This window comes from Haemaphysalis longicornis, unplaced genomic scaffold (assembly GCF_048455015.1).
Source record: "Haemaphysalis longicornis isolate Haplotype H1 unplaced genomic scaffold, Haemaphysalis longicornis Haplotype H1 scaffold_20, whole genome shotgun sequence".
In the NCBI taxonomy this organism is placed as follows: Eukaryota; Metazoa; Arthropoda; class Arachnida; order Ixodida; family Ixodidae; genus Haemaphysalis; species Haemaphysalis longicornis.
Genome location: NW_027526296.1, coordinates 6,356,323 through 6,373,871, shown reverse-complemented (window position 1 = coordinate 6,373,871; position 17,549 = coordinate 6,356,323). Strand labels below are relative to the sequence as shown.

At 48.0% G+C, this 17,549-nt stretch overlaps 1 long non-coding RNA gene across 1 annotated transcript in view; it reads right to left on the bottom strand.

The window, feature by feature from the left end:
- LOC144172274 (uncharacterized) overlaps positions 1 to 14,962 on the bottom strand; it is a 48,590-nt gene extending 33,628 nt beyond the window's left edge. The window contains exon 1 of the long non-coding RNA XR_013322987.1: positions 14,845 to 14,962. This is a non-coding gene — a long non-coding RNA (uncharacterized LOC144172274). The remainder of the gene's footprint in view (positions 1 to 14,844) is intronic.
- Between the last annotated feature and the right edge of the window lie 2,587 nt (positions 14,963 to 17,549).

The following is a 17,549-nucleotide window of genomic DNA, read 5'->3' as shown; positions in this document are numbered from 1 at the left end:
ATTGGCGTATGTCCCTAGGGGAGGGGAGAGAAGAAAGTGGAATTCAGAAAGCGGGTTGGTTTGAGAGTATATAGGAGGAGGTTTTGAGGGAGGAGGTTTTGAGACAGCAGTGGGCCCAGACGGAATACCAATGCAACTGATAAACCTGCTTGGACCTAAAAGTAAGGAATCGTTTATGAGGGCAATAGATAAGGTGATAGAAACCAAACAGATACCGGAGGACTGGCTAGAAAGTAGGGTGAATTTAATATATAAAGGCAGAGGAGATCAAGCCAGTATTGATTCATACAGACCACTCACAGTAACGTCAGTGGTGTATAGATTCGTAATGCCGGCGATAAAATCAGAAATTCAAGCATGGATGGAAGAAAATGAAATACTTATGGAACTGCAGAATGGATTTAGACAAGACAGGCGACTGGATGACAATTTGTTCGTGATAACGCAATGCATTGAAATTGCGAAAGCACAGAATAGACCACTATGGATTACGTTCTTGGACCTTAAAGGGGCATATGGCAACGTAAACCGAGAACGGCTGTGGGGAATGTTAAAACTCCAGGGATTAGATGACGAGTTGGTACAGTTCCTTATAGCAATCTATAAAGACAATAGAGTGAACCTTACTCGGGAAGGACAGAAATGAGCCCAGCAGGTCAACATCCATCGGGGACTGAAACAGGGATGCCCTTTGAGCCCAATACTGTTCATGCTTTACATGGCAGGATTAGAAAAGAAACTGGAAGAAAGTCATGTAGGGTTTCGCCTAACTTATATGCTGCAAGGCGAAGTGGTACAACAGCATATTCCCAGAATGTTATACGCAGACGACATCGTTCTTTTAGCTGATAACCAAACCGATATGCAGCGGCTAATAAATATTAGCGGCCAGGAAGCCACCGACCTCGGTTTAAATTTCAGTGCAGAAAAGTCAGGAATAATGGTTTTCAATGATGCTACCACTGACATAGTCTCTATCCAGCAAGGCGAATTACCTAGAGTGAAGGAATATAAATATTTGAGAGTGTCGATAAACGAAGGGGATAACTACTTAAGAACTCACGAGGAGCAACTTAAGGTTAAGGGAAAGCGAAACGTAGCTATAATTAAGCATAGAGCTCTGTGGGTGTATAACAAATATGAAGTAGAAAGAGGAATGTGGAAAGGAGTAATGGTTCCGGGTCTCACGTTTGCCAATGCTGTACTCTGCGTAAAATCAGACGTCTTATCAGGCCTTGAAGTAAACCAGAGAACGGTAGGACGTTTGGCCTTAGGCGCTCATGGAAAAACAACTAACGAAGCAGTTCAGGGAGATATGGGCTGTGCGTCGTTTGAAGTTAAAGAAGCTCAGAGTAAAATATGCTTTGAGATGAGGTTGAGGGCAATGGAGCAACGAAGGTGGGCAGCTGAGGTTTTTAGGTACCTATACTTGAAAAGCGTGGACACGCAGTAGCTTAGGAAGACTAGAAGGCTAACGATGAAATACGGAAAGAACAGTGGAGAATCCAAAACAGCCAAGGTAACCAAAAAAGAGGCAAGGCAGATTGAAACGAATAAGTGGAGGGAAAAAATGGAAGCTAAAACGTCGTTAGAGATGTACAGGGCTTAGAAGATGAACATCAGAAAGGAAAATTTCTACGATAATTCCCAGGGCATTGCTTTGCTTTTTGAGCCTAGAGCAGGTTGCCTGCGAACTAAGAGTTTTGTTGGGAAGTATTCGAAAAATGATGGGGTATGCGTGGTCTGCGGAAAAGAAACAGAAACTATGCGGCACATAGTGTTAGAATGTGAGGGTATCCATCCAAATCTACATGAAGGGAATATTGGGCTTCCAGAAGCCCTAGGATTTAAGGGTATCACAGGGGAAGTTAACTTCAAGGCTGTCAAGGGGACGAAAAGAAGATTAGAATGCTGGTGGACGAAGAGCAGAGAGGGGAATATTGCCTAGGACAGTTACCACCTGTAACAGGGAAAAAAAAGTATTTCGTGCCTAATAAGCTTTAGTGCCTGCCCTAAGCAGCGCTAGTATTAAATCAAGAGTGTAAAACATGGTTATATTAGTCCTTTTTGGTAAGATGACATGTCATCACCCCGCTTCAAAGGGGAAACCAATAGCAATCATCATCATCAATCGTCATCAGGGGGAAAGAAGGTTGTACTGTTTGAGCCGCGAAGCCGGTGAGAGGAAGGTCAGCCGGAGGTTGATATTCTGGAAAATTCTCGGAGAGAAAGGATGCGAGGGTGTTTGTTCCCCGCGCGCGGTCTACCGCAATGTTTCAGAAACCCGGGAAGCAGAAGAGGTGGTGAGAGGAGTCCTTCTCAGAAGCTATCTTCAAGCATCAAGTCAAAAGAAAAGCTAGAGAAGGGGAGAGCGACTAACTCCAGGAAAAAAGGAACAAGAAGAAAGAAACAAGAAAAAGGGAGGGAAAACCACACACACACACAGAAAAGAAATGAATTACACCATTTCCTACGTAGGAACCCTGAGGGGTGCAAAGCCATGCAGTCTGGATCAGCTACTCGCCGTTGGCGTTTCAAGGCGGCTTCTCGTTCTCGAAGCCAGGAATCCGCTGCTGGACGCTGCCGTTTACGGTCGGCGTCGCGAGCTCTCCTCTGTGCATTCATTCTTCGGAGGTGCTCGTGGTTCTGACAGTGTACTGCCTGGCGCTAGTTGAAGGTGTGCCCGCCAGTTCGCTGACAGAATCGTTAGCGTCTATTTCCAGTCATCGGACGGCGCAGTACCGAAGAATCAAGTGAGCGTAGCGCAGACCGGGTTTATTTGCAGATCAGAAGGAGTGGAGAGATGAGCAGCGCGCATGCGCGTGATTAGAAAGCTGCTTTGGAGAGGGAGACGAGGAGCAGTGCGCGTAGCACACAGGTGGTGTGGAGAGGAGGAGCAGCGCGCGCTAGCGCAGAGGTGGTGTGGAGAGGAGGAGGGAGAGAGTGGTGTTATCACAGGTGGAGAGGAGTAGAGGTGTGGACGCCGGGCGCCGGACGACGGAGGGTCAACTAAGAGATGCTTTGCATCTAAAAGCAATAACCGCACTACTGAAACGCTACGTGTGGCCAACAGCAACATTCCTGGAACAGGTCTTTCCTGAAATTCAAAAACGAAAAGATAAAGTTAGAGGGACGTACACGCCACGAGACAAAGCGGAGCAAAAAAAACAGGAAAAGATGAAATCAAAATAGAATTCCAGTGAAAACATAGGAGGGATGCCTGCGCTTACTACACTGGAAGGTAAGGGGTGAAAACAAAAGGCAAAAGGCGACCACATAAGGAGCAGAGGGACGGGTCATATTCTTTGGGTAAGATATATGCTAGGCAGTGCCTAATGCTGTATTCCCTGTGAATATCCCAAGGATTCCAAGTTACCCCTAGACGCATTATTCCACCAGGTTCCATGGAGTTGATATTGTGAATAAGAAAGTATTCTCGGTATTTTCTTTCACTGCGAGAGTTAAAATTTTGCTGAAGTTTATACAACTTAAGGTCATCAAAATTGTGGCCTGGTTGGTTCAAAGGTAGTGCTACAGCTATTCGCCGCGAGCTCTACATGTAGGTGGCGACACCGTCGCGTTGCTAGTGTGGATGCTCCGCTGAGCGGCCCGTAAGAATGCACACTGTGGGCGCGCTTCGTGCCTTTTTTCCCCCGTATGTGCGCACGAAAGGTGCAAACAAGAGTGGTATGCTGTAGTTCGGTTCCTCAACGTTGAATGTATAGCATGGAAGCGGCAGTCAGTTTTTATTACTACGCCAAAAAAAAGCGACGGCTCATCGGGAATCTCAGAATGGCCGTAATTGTGGCAATGAACTTGTACGCTGTGGCTCGTAGCAAGCTCGATCTTTCCAGACTATGGCTTTGAGCCTTCAATAAAAGCATAAATAGAAACCAATCAGGAAGCCTCGATCTCTGAAATTCAGTTTACAACGGCAATCTCAATCGTTTTCACTGGTAGCATGACGCATTCTTGCATTTGTTGGATGCCCTGAAATGGTAACACTACATAACTGCCCCGAAATTCTTTCTAAGAGCTTACGATATTTTTGTGTGTTCAAAAGCAACATAAAATTACTGAATTTTGATCAGCGCAGAGATATAAATGTAACCGCTCTAACGGGTCTTTTAAGTGAAATTTTAGCGACTCTGAAGGAAGGTTTGATGAAGAACGGTTTCAGATCACTTATTTAAGGCTTTCGTCGCAAGTGAACTTGCGAATTGAATTGTCAACGCACGCAGTACAATCAACATATCGTGTTTAGCTAGGTTTTAGCAAAGTGACAAGCAGGTTTACAGTGTGCAAACCAAGCTTCTGGGACTTCACAGTGAGCACAAATTTATTTTTCTGTTACGGCTGCTCTGTTGACCATTTGCGTTCCTTTTAAAATCTAACAGGTGCCTGCAACAGCGAGATGTGTTTGCATTCTTGCGTATAAGGTCGCTTACGAACCCTAAAGATGGCAATAAATGCAGTTGCGCTGTTGCAGATGTAGTAAAACATTTCGGTTTGATTTCTCGTTGCGAATCAGCGCAACGGGTTCCCGGTAACTACTTTGTTTTGTAACTGAATATCGCCTTTGTCTTGGCATTTAATTCTTGAGGAATGGTTAAAAAATGAAATTCTGTGCATTTTTTTTCGGGAAGAGGGGGGGTCCTGCCAACGTTGCAAGAGCAGAGAGAAGAGAACGCATGTAACGTGAAAAGCCAAACTATGGTTATCAGTATTACTTACAATCGAAACTACACTATAGGCGTTGTGTTCTGTAGCGGTGAAAAAGCAGTACTTTAACATGTATTTTCAAAATTAATTACCCCCTTTGGCCCAAGATTTTCCAGGAATTGTGGCTCGCCTTTTTCAAAAATGTATTGAAAGCAAGCATTGTGAGAAAAAAAATTTAAAAAAAATCAGCGAACCAAGGCACACACCCCTCACACATGTGGGCAACAACGTACATTATATTACCCGTTTTCTCCTCTTTCTTTAAACTTAGGTCCACCTTAAGAGGTTAACACGTGACCATATTAGGCATTTGGTTATGCTGAGTGAGACACGTTTCTGGACGAGGTGATTCATGTCGGATTTGAAAATGATATATATGAAAATGACACACGAAATGCCACATGACAGACCTAAACTCACAACTGCTTAATTTTACCGAAAAACCACCCCTAAATACTCTTGCGCATCCATAGAAACGTATTTTAAATAATACGTAAAATTACCAACTCGATACAGTTGAATAAATGTTTATTCCTCTTCCTCAGTATAAACAACGACTGTCCAAAAATGGCATTTATTTTAGAAATATACCGGAAGGACACGATCACACAGGCGCTTGTTGGTGTAAAATACGTGTCCTGTAATGTATGGGCGATAGCTCAGGGGTCGTGTGCAGTGTAAATGTTTTTGTTTGTTTCTTCTTTCTATAAGGACACAGCGCAGTTTTACAAGGGTGTGGAATTTGCACGCATATGCACAGGTCTTGTCGCTTCTTACCCGTTTCGGGTACTAAACTTTTATCCTTTAAATTATCACCACGCCACTTTCAAAAAGCATCCTTCGACGTTCCCGAAACGGCAGACGACTGCACTCATCAATAGGAAAAGTGCAATGTGTGGAAGCAATGTTCACACTCAAGCGGTGACCACGGCGAAGATGTTTCGTGGAATATAAACCAGCGCATTAACCCTCAACGGCCGCTGATTATTGCGTTTCTAGAGGAAATGCGCAAGCAGAGGTAACTATGTCATTGCTTACTGCGAAACAGGTACACATATTGGTTGTTTTGTCGTGTGCAGCACGCGTCTTGCGCCGCACGCGACGGGAAAAAGCAGACGACGCGAGAGCGCCATCCACACTAGGAGCGGTTCGTCCCGCCGCCGCCAGGGGCCGACTCTGTTCGCGCTCGGGGCGAATAGAGTACTTGCTAAGAGTATCTGCCCGGTGACTGTTAAGACGTAGGCTCATAGGTTGACTCGTTTCGCCTGCATACTGTTTGTGGCACATTGAGCATTCCAACATATACACCATGTGTGATGAAGTCCACGTAAAACTTGAAATAATGTTGTTAACATAATTACTGGCATTGCTTTTTACAATGCAGTCTGTCTGCATGTGCCTGCAGGTCTTGCATCTGGGACGGGAGCAGCTGGCTATGCCTGGTTGCGTTGAAGGCCTTGTTTTAGGATGCACTAAAATATCTTTTAGATTTCTATTTCTCCGGCAGTTATCCCTTTGTGCTTCCGGGAAATTCTTTTTAACTCGGTTGTTACTGGTTAAATGGGGTAGTATTTCCGCAGGAAATTTTTTACGTTTGGGAGGGCGTTTGAAAATTTAGTTATTATGGCAGGCGGCCTCGTGCTTTTGCTTTGTCGCTGTTTGTTGCGCATGTCATCATTTTTGAGAATAGAATTAGATGCACATTGGTACGCCTGATCGGGCGAGCTTTTGGGGTGGTTCCTACATATATATACAAAATATATATATATATATATATATATATATATATATACAGAAAGATAGGTCAGCAGTCTACAACGCCAAAGGAGGGAAAGGGGTGTGGTTCGGCTCTTTTCTTTTTCACTACAGTTAATTAAGTAAGATTTTTTTTAATTATACAAAAGAAAGAAAGAAAGAAAAACACGCGCCCAGAGTGGGGACCGAACCCCGGCCTTTCGAAGTGGGGTTCGGTCCCCACTCTGGGCGCGTGTTTTTCTTTCTTTCTTTCTTCTGTATAATTAAAAAAATGTTTACTTAATTAACTGTAGTGAAAAAGAAAAGAGCCTAACCACACCCCTGTGCCTCCTTTGGCGTTGTAGACTGCTGACCTATCTTTCTGTATTTCCTCAACGAGCCGCTCATTGCCTTACTATATATATATATATATATATATATATATATATATATATATATATATATAGACACAACTGCACAAATTAATAGCAGCCTTGCATTGTCCCTGAAGAAGAAAGTGAATGACAGCTGCATCTTACCGGTACTCACTTACGGGGCAGAAACTTGGAGGCTCGCTCAGAGGCTTCAACCTAAATTGAGGATGACTCAGCGAGCAATGGAACGGAGGATGAAAAGTACAATATTAAGGAACAAAAAGAGAGTGGGGTGGGTAAGGGAACAAACGTATGTTTAGGACATAGACGTGGATATTAAGAAGAAAAAGATGTGGACAGGACATGTGATGCAGGGTAACGTGGAGGGGGGGTAACAGAGTGGATCGCTACAGAAGGCAAGCGTCGCAGGAGCACCAGAACGGTAGATGGACGGAAGAGATCAAGAATTTTGCGGGGATAAATTGGTTGCAGTTTGCACAGGACCGGGGTAATTGGACAATAATGAGAGAGGCCTTGCCCTGCAGTGGGCGATGAAACACAACCTATTTGAGTGGAATCGACGTAACCGGCTGTCATATTCACCATAGTTCACTGAACCTTGGGCATATCCGCCACTCAGCTCCTTTCTGTAGGGCCGATGAACCAACCGATTTTTTTGACGCCAGGCTTTATTCTTGACCTGGTTCGTTATATAGACTCGCTAAACGCGAAAGCATTATAATTTCTTCAAGAAACGCCGTTGTTTCTCGCGGGATTTGTGTTTTATATAAAGGCGTAGGAATTTTAAACATCCTGATTCTGCATTGATACCCGACGACTGTAAAAATATCGAAGCTGTAAAAATAAATGATGCGCTGTTTGGCTTGCTGAGAATACTAAGCCTGCTTTTTATTTTATGCCAAAGTGAAAACGATTGATGAAAAGAAAAGCAAAATGGACTGTGTGGTAGTAACCAAAAAACAAAATGTGCGTACATTATCAAATTTGGTAACCTTCATCCGACAGCCATCTAAAGCAGCGACTGGCTTCGAAAGCCAAGGCTGCCGCTGATTTCATGTACTACGTCAATAGGACGGTAGTTTCCTAATAATATTAGAAGATTTGCTAACCCTACTTCTCTTTATGCACAGTAGCGACTTCTTACGCGAGCCGTACAGAGCTAAATACATTGTGGGACCAGCAGCGGCAATTCCATCACTGTGACTGATTCGTTGAGGCTAAATATATGTGCTTTTGACAGATATGCGGAGGCAACATATCACTCGGATACGGCCTAACCATTCTGAGGCACCTACTACTGTATTTCATCAATGTTTTCGTCTAAAACGCTGCAACCTTCAGAGGGACGATGAGAGTTCTGGGTTTCAGTCAAGACAAGTCGATAACCCGCATGATAGGGGTGGTCTATGGACAGTTAGTAGGAAACCAAATATTCTTAAGAGGTTGGTGGTGGCGCTGCGGTCGCCGAAGGGAGCGGACGTTATTCTCATCGGCTCCCAATATTTTGCCCATTATTGCAGCGCTAATTTGCAGTGACCACAATATAATTAGTACCGGAAGGTGCTCGAAGGTACGGGGTACCGAACGATACCAGTTTTGACCCGGTAGTACGTGATTTGCCCACTGTATGTGAACTTTTCTTTGTCGCAGCGCTGGCGTGCGGCTAAGCCTAGAGTAGGCTTACCACGAGTACCGCTCTTGCACCGACAGGAGCGGCCGCTAGGCCTAACTCGGTGACGACCACGACCGAGATGGCGTCCGACATGGACGTGACCACGATAACTGAGACCACCCTGGCGCCAACGATAATCATCGAAAGCATCAACGGACGCACGTGCATCGAAGTAGAAGGAGAGGAAATTACACCCGAAGAAGCCGAGGGCTGGGTGACCTATGGCAAGCAAGTCAAGACCATCGCCGTCAACGACAATGGTGAGTCCGTCGCCATTGCTGTTCAAACTAGATCCAAGATTCGAGGCAGCTTTGCTAAGAAAGTAGTGGCATCACTCACGAAAGCGGCCAGAATGCCGATCGATATGCCAAGGGAGTACACCAAGACTGTAATGCAACCACGTGGCGGCCTTAACGTGGCACGCACAGAGGCGTGTCATCATGGCGGCCGTCATGACGGCAGTTAGAGTTACAAAGGAAGACGCCAAGGCAGACACTATCTGCACGAATGCAGAACAAGATATCATTGTAGTGAGCACCAAAAATGAGGGGCGAGCCATGCTTACTCTAAGGTCAAAGCACTTAACATCGGAGGCAACATTCACGAAGTCAGCGCCTACCACACGGCACCGGATGGTACGGTGAAGGGTGTCATTCGAGGCATTTCCAAAGACGACACTCAAGAAGAGATAACCGACAACATAGTGAAGCTATGCAACCTCCTAGCAGTGGAGGCGCACAGTATTGGTGACTCAACCACGGTCATCGTACTCTTTGTCGGACAGAGTACCCAACTACGTAAAATACGGCTCCATACTGATAAGATGCGGGCTTTACCGCAAAAACTTTGATGCATGCAGAATATGCGGGAAGATAGGCCACAGACGCGGCGGCACCAAAATTGCTTCGGCTGCGGAATCGCCAACCCCAGCGACGGCCACAAAAACGAGTGCAAACTCAGGTGCAAGCTTTGCGGAGGACAGCACCCAACCTGCGAGAACGCTTGCAACAGTAGGTACATGACGCCATATGTTGTAAAGAAGAAACAATGGGAGCGCAAGAAGGAAGCTCAGCAACAACAACCGGATCCAAAAAGTTTCCCGCCACTGGTAGTGCCCCCTCTCGAAACTCCCGGCAGGGAGTCGCGACAGCGCTCAAATAGCCGCCAGAGGGCCAGCAGCCAGAGAGACCGCAGCATCACCACCGACGGCCGTCGCGTTCAAAGCAACGAGTCGCATGGGCGGACGCAGTGAAAGCCAACGCGCCAACAAAAGGACAACCGCCGAAGTCAACAACGGCCAATGAAGAGACCACAATAATAAAGAGACTAAAAGACGAGAACGAACGGCTCCAACAGAAGATCGCCGCGAAAGACGCGTCCATGAAAGAAATCAATGATACGCTGACGACACTCCTCACGATGCAAAAACAACAGCAGATGCAGCCACAACCGCAAACACGTGAGCTGACACCGGAGGCGCCTCAAAACAAGATGACTACGGACGAGCCGGAGGCCAAAAAGGACCCACGTACCATACGTTCGGAGCCGGCGCCACAACGCCGTGCCATCGAAGGCACCAAGAAAAGAATATTCCAAAACAGAGTTCACTAACGCCTTCAAAAGCACCAGGAGTGATCGCCTGGAAGCAGCTAGCCACACGACCGACAAACATCTCACTTCACTCGAGCAGACTGTACACAAGCTTAAATCAAACGTCCATACCACGATACAGGACCTCATGACCCAAATGCAAGCGCAACTCACGGCGCACATCCAAGCGCAAATGAAGAGTGTCGAAGCAAGAATACAAGAAATGGAAGCACAAATCGTCGCCAAACAGCAAGAAACATGGAGGGGACAACACGCACAACAGTAGCAACCGCTTCACTAGTGAAAGACCTTTTGGTCTGGCACTGGAACTAAAACGGCTTTACCAATGAGAGGGCAGTGTTGCTGCAACATTTACAGCAAATCACCAGACGACCGGACGTCACCATGATTCAAGAGACACACAGCGAAGAAATACCAAAGATCCCGGGCTACCGGTAGAACGACAGCCCACCGAGCAAGAGGGAAACCTCCAAAGGCAAGGGCAGAGCCATCTGCCCCTTTGTCAGGAAGGGGATTATCTTCATCGAGCACGAGCTCCTCGGCAGGAGTGTCATCGAAGACTGCACGGTGGTAATCATCACGGGAAAGAAAAAAAGAGAGCACCTACCTGGTGAACGTCTATAGCAACCCAGCCCACGGCCAGCAGAAATTCAAGGCACTACTCCACAAGGCAAGCAGACTCGCAGGCGCTGACGCGCTAGTGGTATGCGGCCACTTCAGCACCCCAAACCGCGAGTGGGGATACATTACCAAAAAGGTCAAGGGCAGAGACCTCTTGCAAGACGCCACCGACCTGGGGCTGCACCTCATCACAGACCCGGCCTTTCCCAGCAGGACGGACACGTCGGTTGCACGAGATACAACCCCGGAACTCAATTTCTTAAGAATAGACAGGGAGTCCCGGGCCATACAGTGAAGAAATACGACCCACGACCTCGGAAGCGACCACTACATTGTGGATCTTGTCGTGCCATTGGACCACCACGCAGTATCCGCCCAACGGACACACAGAGTCACGGACTGGAACATGTTTCGACAGACAGTACCGGCAGAATCGCAACTCATCACAGACATAGACCAATGCACGACAAGCATCGTCGACACAACACCCGCAGCTACCCAAGAAATCACAACGGATGAACGCATCGACAAAGTGGACAGCCACCTCGCCCACCTATTCGAGGCGAGACAGCCAATCCAAAAACGCTGGCGGCAGCACCGCGCCAATAGAAGTCTGAGGAAGCAGATCGCCGAGCTCAATAGGCAAATCGAAAGGCACTGCAAAGTGCTTTGCCCCGAACAGTGGAACGAGGTGTGTAACGAGGCGGACGGCCAACTACACAAGGGGCGAACGTGGCATCTACTACGGCACCTCCTCGATGAGACGAAGACGAAGAGACACCAGCACAACCTCACCACGACCCTGTACAAAGCGATCCGTGAGTTTAGAGAAGACGAGGTCAAGCGGCGCCTCGACGCTAAGTACCTACCCTCCACCCCCACGGAACCCCACCCCGACTACCAGGGGCAACCAAAACGAAACAGTTGACCGAGACATCGAGATGTGGGAAGTCAAAGCCGCCCTACAAGACCTCAACAGCAGATCGGCTGCAGGGCCGGATCGGGTGACGACCAAACTGTTCAGGAGTCTCAACGACGCAACTATCGAATCGCTCTCGGCTTATTGCAACAAGTGCTGGTGAGAAGGCAAACTGCCCAGGCAACGGAAGGCAAAGAAAACGATTCTCATAGCCAACTCTGGCAAACCACCTCATATAGACAATCTCCGACCGATTTCCCTCACCTCCTGCATGGGCAAGCTGCTTGAACACGTTCTCATGAACCGCTACCAAAGCAACTTGGAAGAATCGGAGCTCTACCCGAACTCCATCATCGGATTCAGAAATAAGTTGGGCACCCAGGACGCCATAATTTTACTGAAGAATGAAATCGTCGATGACACAACTGAAACCAAGTAAACAGAGCGATACTCGCCCTAGATCAGCAGAGTGCTTTTGACAAGATCTGGTACTGCGCCATACTGGCCCAGGTATCCCGCCTCAACATGGGAAACGCACTTACGCATACATCAAGGACTTCCTCATGGACCGCACCACCTCTATCTGCGCAGGGTACTTACAACTAGCAGAGAAAAGGCTCGGCAGCGTGGGCACCCCACACGGGTCAGTGATCCCTCCCTTCCTCTTCCATCTCGTCGTGATAGGAGTAGCCAGAAGCCTAGAGAATATAGACGGACTCCGACATACTATATAAGCGGACGATGTAACGCTATAGGTCCCCGGGGGCAGCGATGGTCACATCGAGACAACACTACAAACGGCAGTCGATGCCATCGAAGCTCAATTGAGGGGAACTGGTGTTGTATGCTTAGCGGTCAAATCAGAGCTTCTCGTAATCATGCCAAAGGGAGCCGAGCAGAAGCGCAAGAACATACCACCAGACCCGAACGACCCACGATTACAATCACAACTGCAGGGAACCACGTAATCCCAGAGGTCAAGAAGATCCGAGTATTCGGGATCCTCATTGAACGCAACTGAGTCAAAGGGGAAACGGTCACCAAACTCACCGGCAAAGCGGCCGCCGCAATATGACTTATCAAGAGGATATCCAGCCGAAGGGCGGGAATGAAGGAAGCCAGCCTGCTTCGACTAGTCCAGTCTTTCGTAGTCAGCCATATATCGTACGTCGCCGCCTTCCACAACTGGAGGACATGAGAGCGTACTAAGATAGATGCCCTAATACGCAAGACCTATAAGGCTGCTATTGGCCTCCTTAGCAGCACGAGCAACAAAGCCTTCGCGGCACTCGGCGTACACAACACACTGGATGAGATAGCAGAAGCGCAGAGGACGGCTCAACTCAAACGTCTCTCTACGACCCGAACGGGCAGACACATATTGCAAGACCTTGGCTTTGGAACGCCCTCGGCCACATACGACAGGGACGCATCCATCCCGAACAGTATCACTAGGAATCTCACGGTTTGCCCCCACCCACGGAACGTGAATCCTGAGTACAACAAGGAACGCAGGCTCGCGCGGGCAAAAACCCTTGTGGACCTCTACGCCAGAGATCACGGCGCGGTATACGTCCACGCGGTCAATACTCTAACAAGAGAAGCAAGACATACGCAATAATGGTCGTTAACGCGCCAACGGGAGCGACCCCAACCGCAGCGAGCGTCCGTACCCTAGACGCGCACCAGGCAGAAGAGGTAGCCATAGCCGTGGCCATGTCCGACCCCAGGTGCACCACAGTGCTGTGCAACTCGCAGACAGCGCTGAGAAACTAAGCCAAGGGACGTGTGGGCAGTGAGGCTGCGCGGGTATTGCGCAAAAGCTGAAGCCGTCGGACGCGACAGCGCACTGGTGATTAAGTGCTTTCCGGCCCACATGGGCATTTCAGTGTCGAACCGTGGATACGCGAACCACAAGGAGACGGCCAATACGGTCGCCCGCGGACTTAACCACGCGGCCGCATCCTTGACCGACTCAGAGTGTGACCCGCAGTGCAGTGCTAAAAAGAAGATGACCACCTACAACGAAATCGTGAAATGGTACCGCCTGAACAGACAGACTATTCCTCCGCCCCACCTAGGCCTGTCCCGGAATCAGGCCGTGCTATACAGACAATTGCAAACGGGGTCCCTATTACCCCAGTGCTAGCGAAACAGCGAAACAGCCCGAGCGTGTAGGGAGACGACCTATGTAGACTGTGCGCTAAGGAGCGAGCCACTGCGGCTCACATCCTCTGGGACTGCAGAACTAACCCTCGTGAAGCCAACGAGGTGACGAAAATCCCTCCGCAGCTAGAAGCTGCCACGAGGTGCTACGATCCAAACATACAACGTCAGGCCGTCCAGCAGGTCTCGGCAGCCCTGGAACGACAGCGACCGAACGAAACCGCGGATAAGAGACGCGGCCCCCCGGGAATGGGGTGACGGCCCTCTCGAGTCCCAGGGAATAGCGAGGACGCTCGACCTCTGGGAGCACGAAGGCGAGATTAACGTACAGGCCGCGTTGGAGTAGCATTTCCCTCTGTGCGTAAAAAAAGTGCTTACTTCTGCAGGCAACTCAATAAAGTTTTACCCTCTCTCTCTCTCTCTAAGAGGTTGGTGCCATAAAGGCTGCAGTAGGGCGAGTGCTGATTGTCGTTTAGACGTTTTTGGCAAAGACGTTGCGCACCTTTTTGGTCCACTGAAAAAATATTTCAGAAGAGAAATTGGCGCAGAATTTCACAAGTTCGGTATTCTTTTCCTGTGTAGTGCTAGAAAAATATCAAAGTCGTTATATTTTTTAGCGTCTTACGCATCGCCCTGGTTATGTTCCCAGCCGGTTGAGCATGTAGCATTTGGTTCAAGTTATCGCTTCGTTTTATAAATGTATTTACCTCCAACATCATGCTTTCTATTCGGTTTCGAGCAACTACAGTTAACAAAGCTAACTCCTGCTACTCGAATTAATACCAATAAAGCATATAAAATGTCAGCTAGGTAGACCTATCCTGAGACAATCAAAAAGTTCACTTTTTTAGGATTACCTGGGGTATACACACTTACTCTTTGCTGCATCAATACATTCCGCATTAGTTTGAGTTTTAAGAGAACACGGATATTTTACGTCTCCAATGTAATTGGCAGGACGTTTTTTAGCTGTTTGATCATTCACTGAAAAACAATGTTCCTACCCGGCTTTGAAGGTTTCTGGTCGAAATCTAAAAAACGTGGTGTACACTGCTCCTGGCAGGAAGTTTGTGGGGAAAAAGACTTCATACGTCGATCCATCAGCGCCGAGTGCGTTCTGTAAAGATTAAAAGCATCATTTAGGAGTTAATGTTGCTGCTGAAGCTCACCATCAGAAAATACTTTTGCCCGTGCACGCTCACAAAAAAGTGCTTTATTTTTTTGCGTAGTCCCAAAATAGGTGTGAAATGTCTGAACACATTTTGCACCACCAAAAAAGTTCACTCTACAAGGCAATAATGAATTTCCTCGACATTTTCCCCACATTCTAAATGTTGCATTTACCTGCAATATATAAAACTTCAAATTGTAATCATGGCCTGGGTGGTCGAAATACCCCGCAACTGTTACAGGGAAGATATAAATGCATCTGTAAATTGGCTAATAAGTGGTGAGCCCATACGTGGACCAGTTTTTCTGATGTACTTACATGACACAAAAACTATCATCTCATGCATATTGTGCTGAAAAGTGCAAGCAAAGCTCGCCATAATTTTTGTGAACGCTGTCGATCTTTGCTAAAAGCAATGCAGTTCGTCTCGCAGAACTAGAAGACTGCAGGTTTTGCGTCTGAAACCACCAGGAGGGTATTTGAGTGGTTCTGAGGAGCAAAATTGTCCCACGCTAGAGTATACCTATTTAATTCTTACTTGTATAGTAGGTGGTCTTTGGCCATGGAAAGATGTTTATATTCTACATTTATCGCTATAATCATTTCACGTAGCCAAAGACGAGGCAGCTGCCGTGAAGGCAAATCAGGTTTTTATGAGCGAATTTCAGCTCCCCTAACTACTCAAAAAATATACAGTCGGCGAAGCAGCAGTCAATAAAGTGGCATGTGCAGGGGAGTGTCGGCGAATCGAATGCCGCGGCGTCTGCTCCGCGGGCATTTATCTTTCGGCGTGGGTGTTTCACGAACTGTCGAGTTATATCCACAACTCTGTAGATAAAAGAAGACTCTGAAGATAAAAGAACCATGCCTTTCACTTGCATTCGGATGACTTCCCGCTTGTGTAATAACACGCTCTACGGCGACCCCCCCAATGTTGAACAACAGCGCAAACGACGAGATAAAGGACAATAGCAAGAGGACACACAAAACACTTCGTCTGTCCTCTAGATATTGTCCTTTGTCTCGTCGTTTGCGCTGTTGTTCAACATGCAGCACCAACTCGCTGAAGTTTTTACGATGTTACCCGCAGAAGTTGCTGGGTTTAGTTTTCCCTGCGTGGGCTTGGGGACCTCCAACACGTGTAGCCTGCGTTGCTTTCACTGCTTGGCAATCGGTAGGGGTAGGGCGACCGGGAACAGTTGAAGCGCGCTGGACCTCGGTTCGTGTTGGACAGGTATTCTTTGATATCAGTAGGGCACTGGCCGGGTCGCGGGAGTGGTGTATCGACGGAGAACCCTCGCAAACCGAGCCTCTTGTAGGGGCAGCGACGGGAGATGTTGTCGACCTGTCCGCCGTGTTAGCACAGCGGATGATGACTGGGCGTTCGCTGCATGTCGATCTTCCTTGGGGAGGGGGTTTGCACCGCAGGTTGTCAGGCCGGTCACACGGGACGACGGTACGGACCCTGGTGACCATACGGCGCAGTTGGGTGAGGTCGACGAACAGCAGCCGCATAAGCCTTGGCTTGTGGCTCGCGGGGGCTTCTGGAGTCGTTAAAGTTCCCTGCCCTACCGGCGCTTCTTCCCTAATGGCCTCGGTAAAGGAAATGACTTGGGGTTGCGGCGGCGTTGGAAGAAGTTTCCAGAGCTGTTTTCTCAGAAGTTTCCTCATTACGGCGAGGAAAGACTGGCGTAGGCCATCTGTCGCAATCCGCGCGCTGTCAAAATAGGTCGCAGTGCCCACGCCAACAATGTGTCGCAAGCCTTCTCAATTGTACCGGCTTCCGAGACGAATTCTGTGATGTTTTTGGGCAGTTTTCGGACACGTTCAGCAAACAGTTCATCCTCCGCACCCCGCATTAAGAAGCCAAACTTCTTTTCTTCTGCCATACAAGAGTCGGCACGTCTGAAAAACCGGTCCCTTTCTTTGGTGAACACAACACTGCTTCTTTTAGGGTGCTGCTGTGTCCGCGTCTGCAACAAGACTTCGGCTCGCTCTTTTCACACAACCGTGGTGAACGTCTTTAAAATTCTTTTCAACACTCAAGGGAGCTCTCATGGGTTTCGCACCAAATCCTTGTTCAATGTACTAGGTAGAAGAGCACTTGCCTGAATGTTTCCGCGTCGTTTCATCTGTTAACCGGCCTGACCCATTCGACCTGCTCCAACTAGTCATTGGGATCCTCCGAAGGTGACACATAGAATAATCCGGGCTCCCAGGGTGGCTGAAGAACGACACTAGTATTGGAAGCTCGGGTCATGATGCGTGCGTTTATCACAGTGGTTTTAACGACGTTTCTTTGTTCACATTATCCGGGAGTGATCCATACTCTTGCTGACGGCCTTGCTGTCGGCAACTGACATGAAGTGGGATTGCTTGCCGGCATGACGAGGGCTTAGTGTGGATGTACCCAGCACGTCCTCCATATGTCACGTATGCAAAGTGACGCAGCGGTCTTCAAGACAAAGTACGTTTATTGAAACGAACTTGTGCGCCCCGTAACAACGCAAAGAATACACAGGCGGCGAAGTAGCAGTC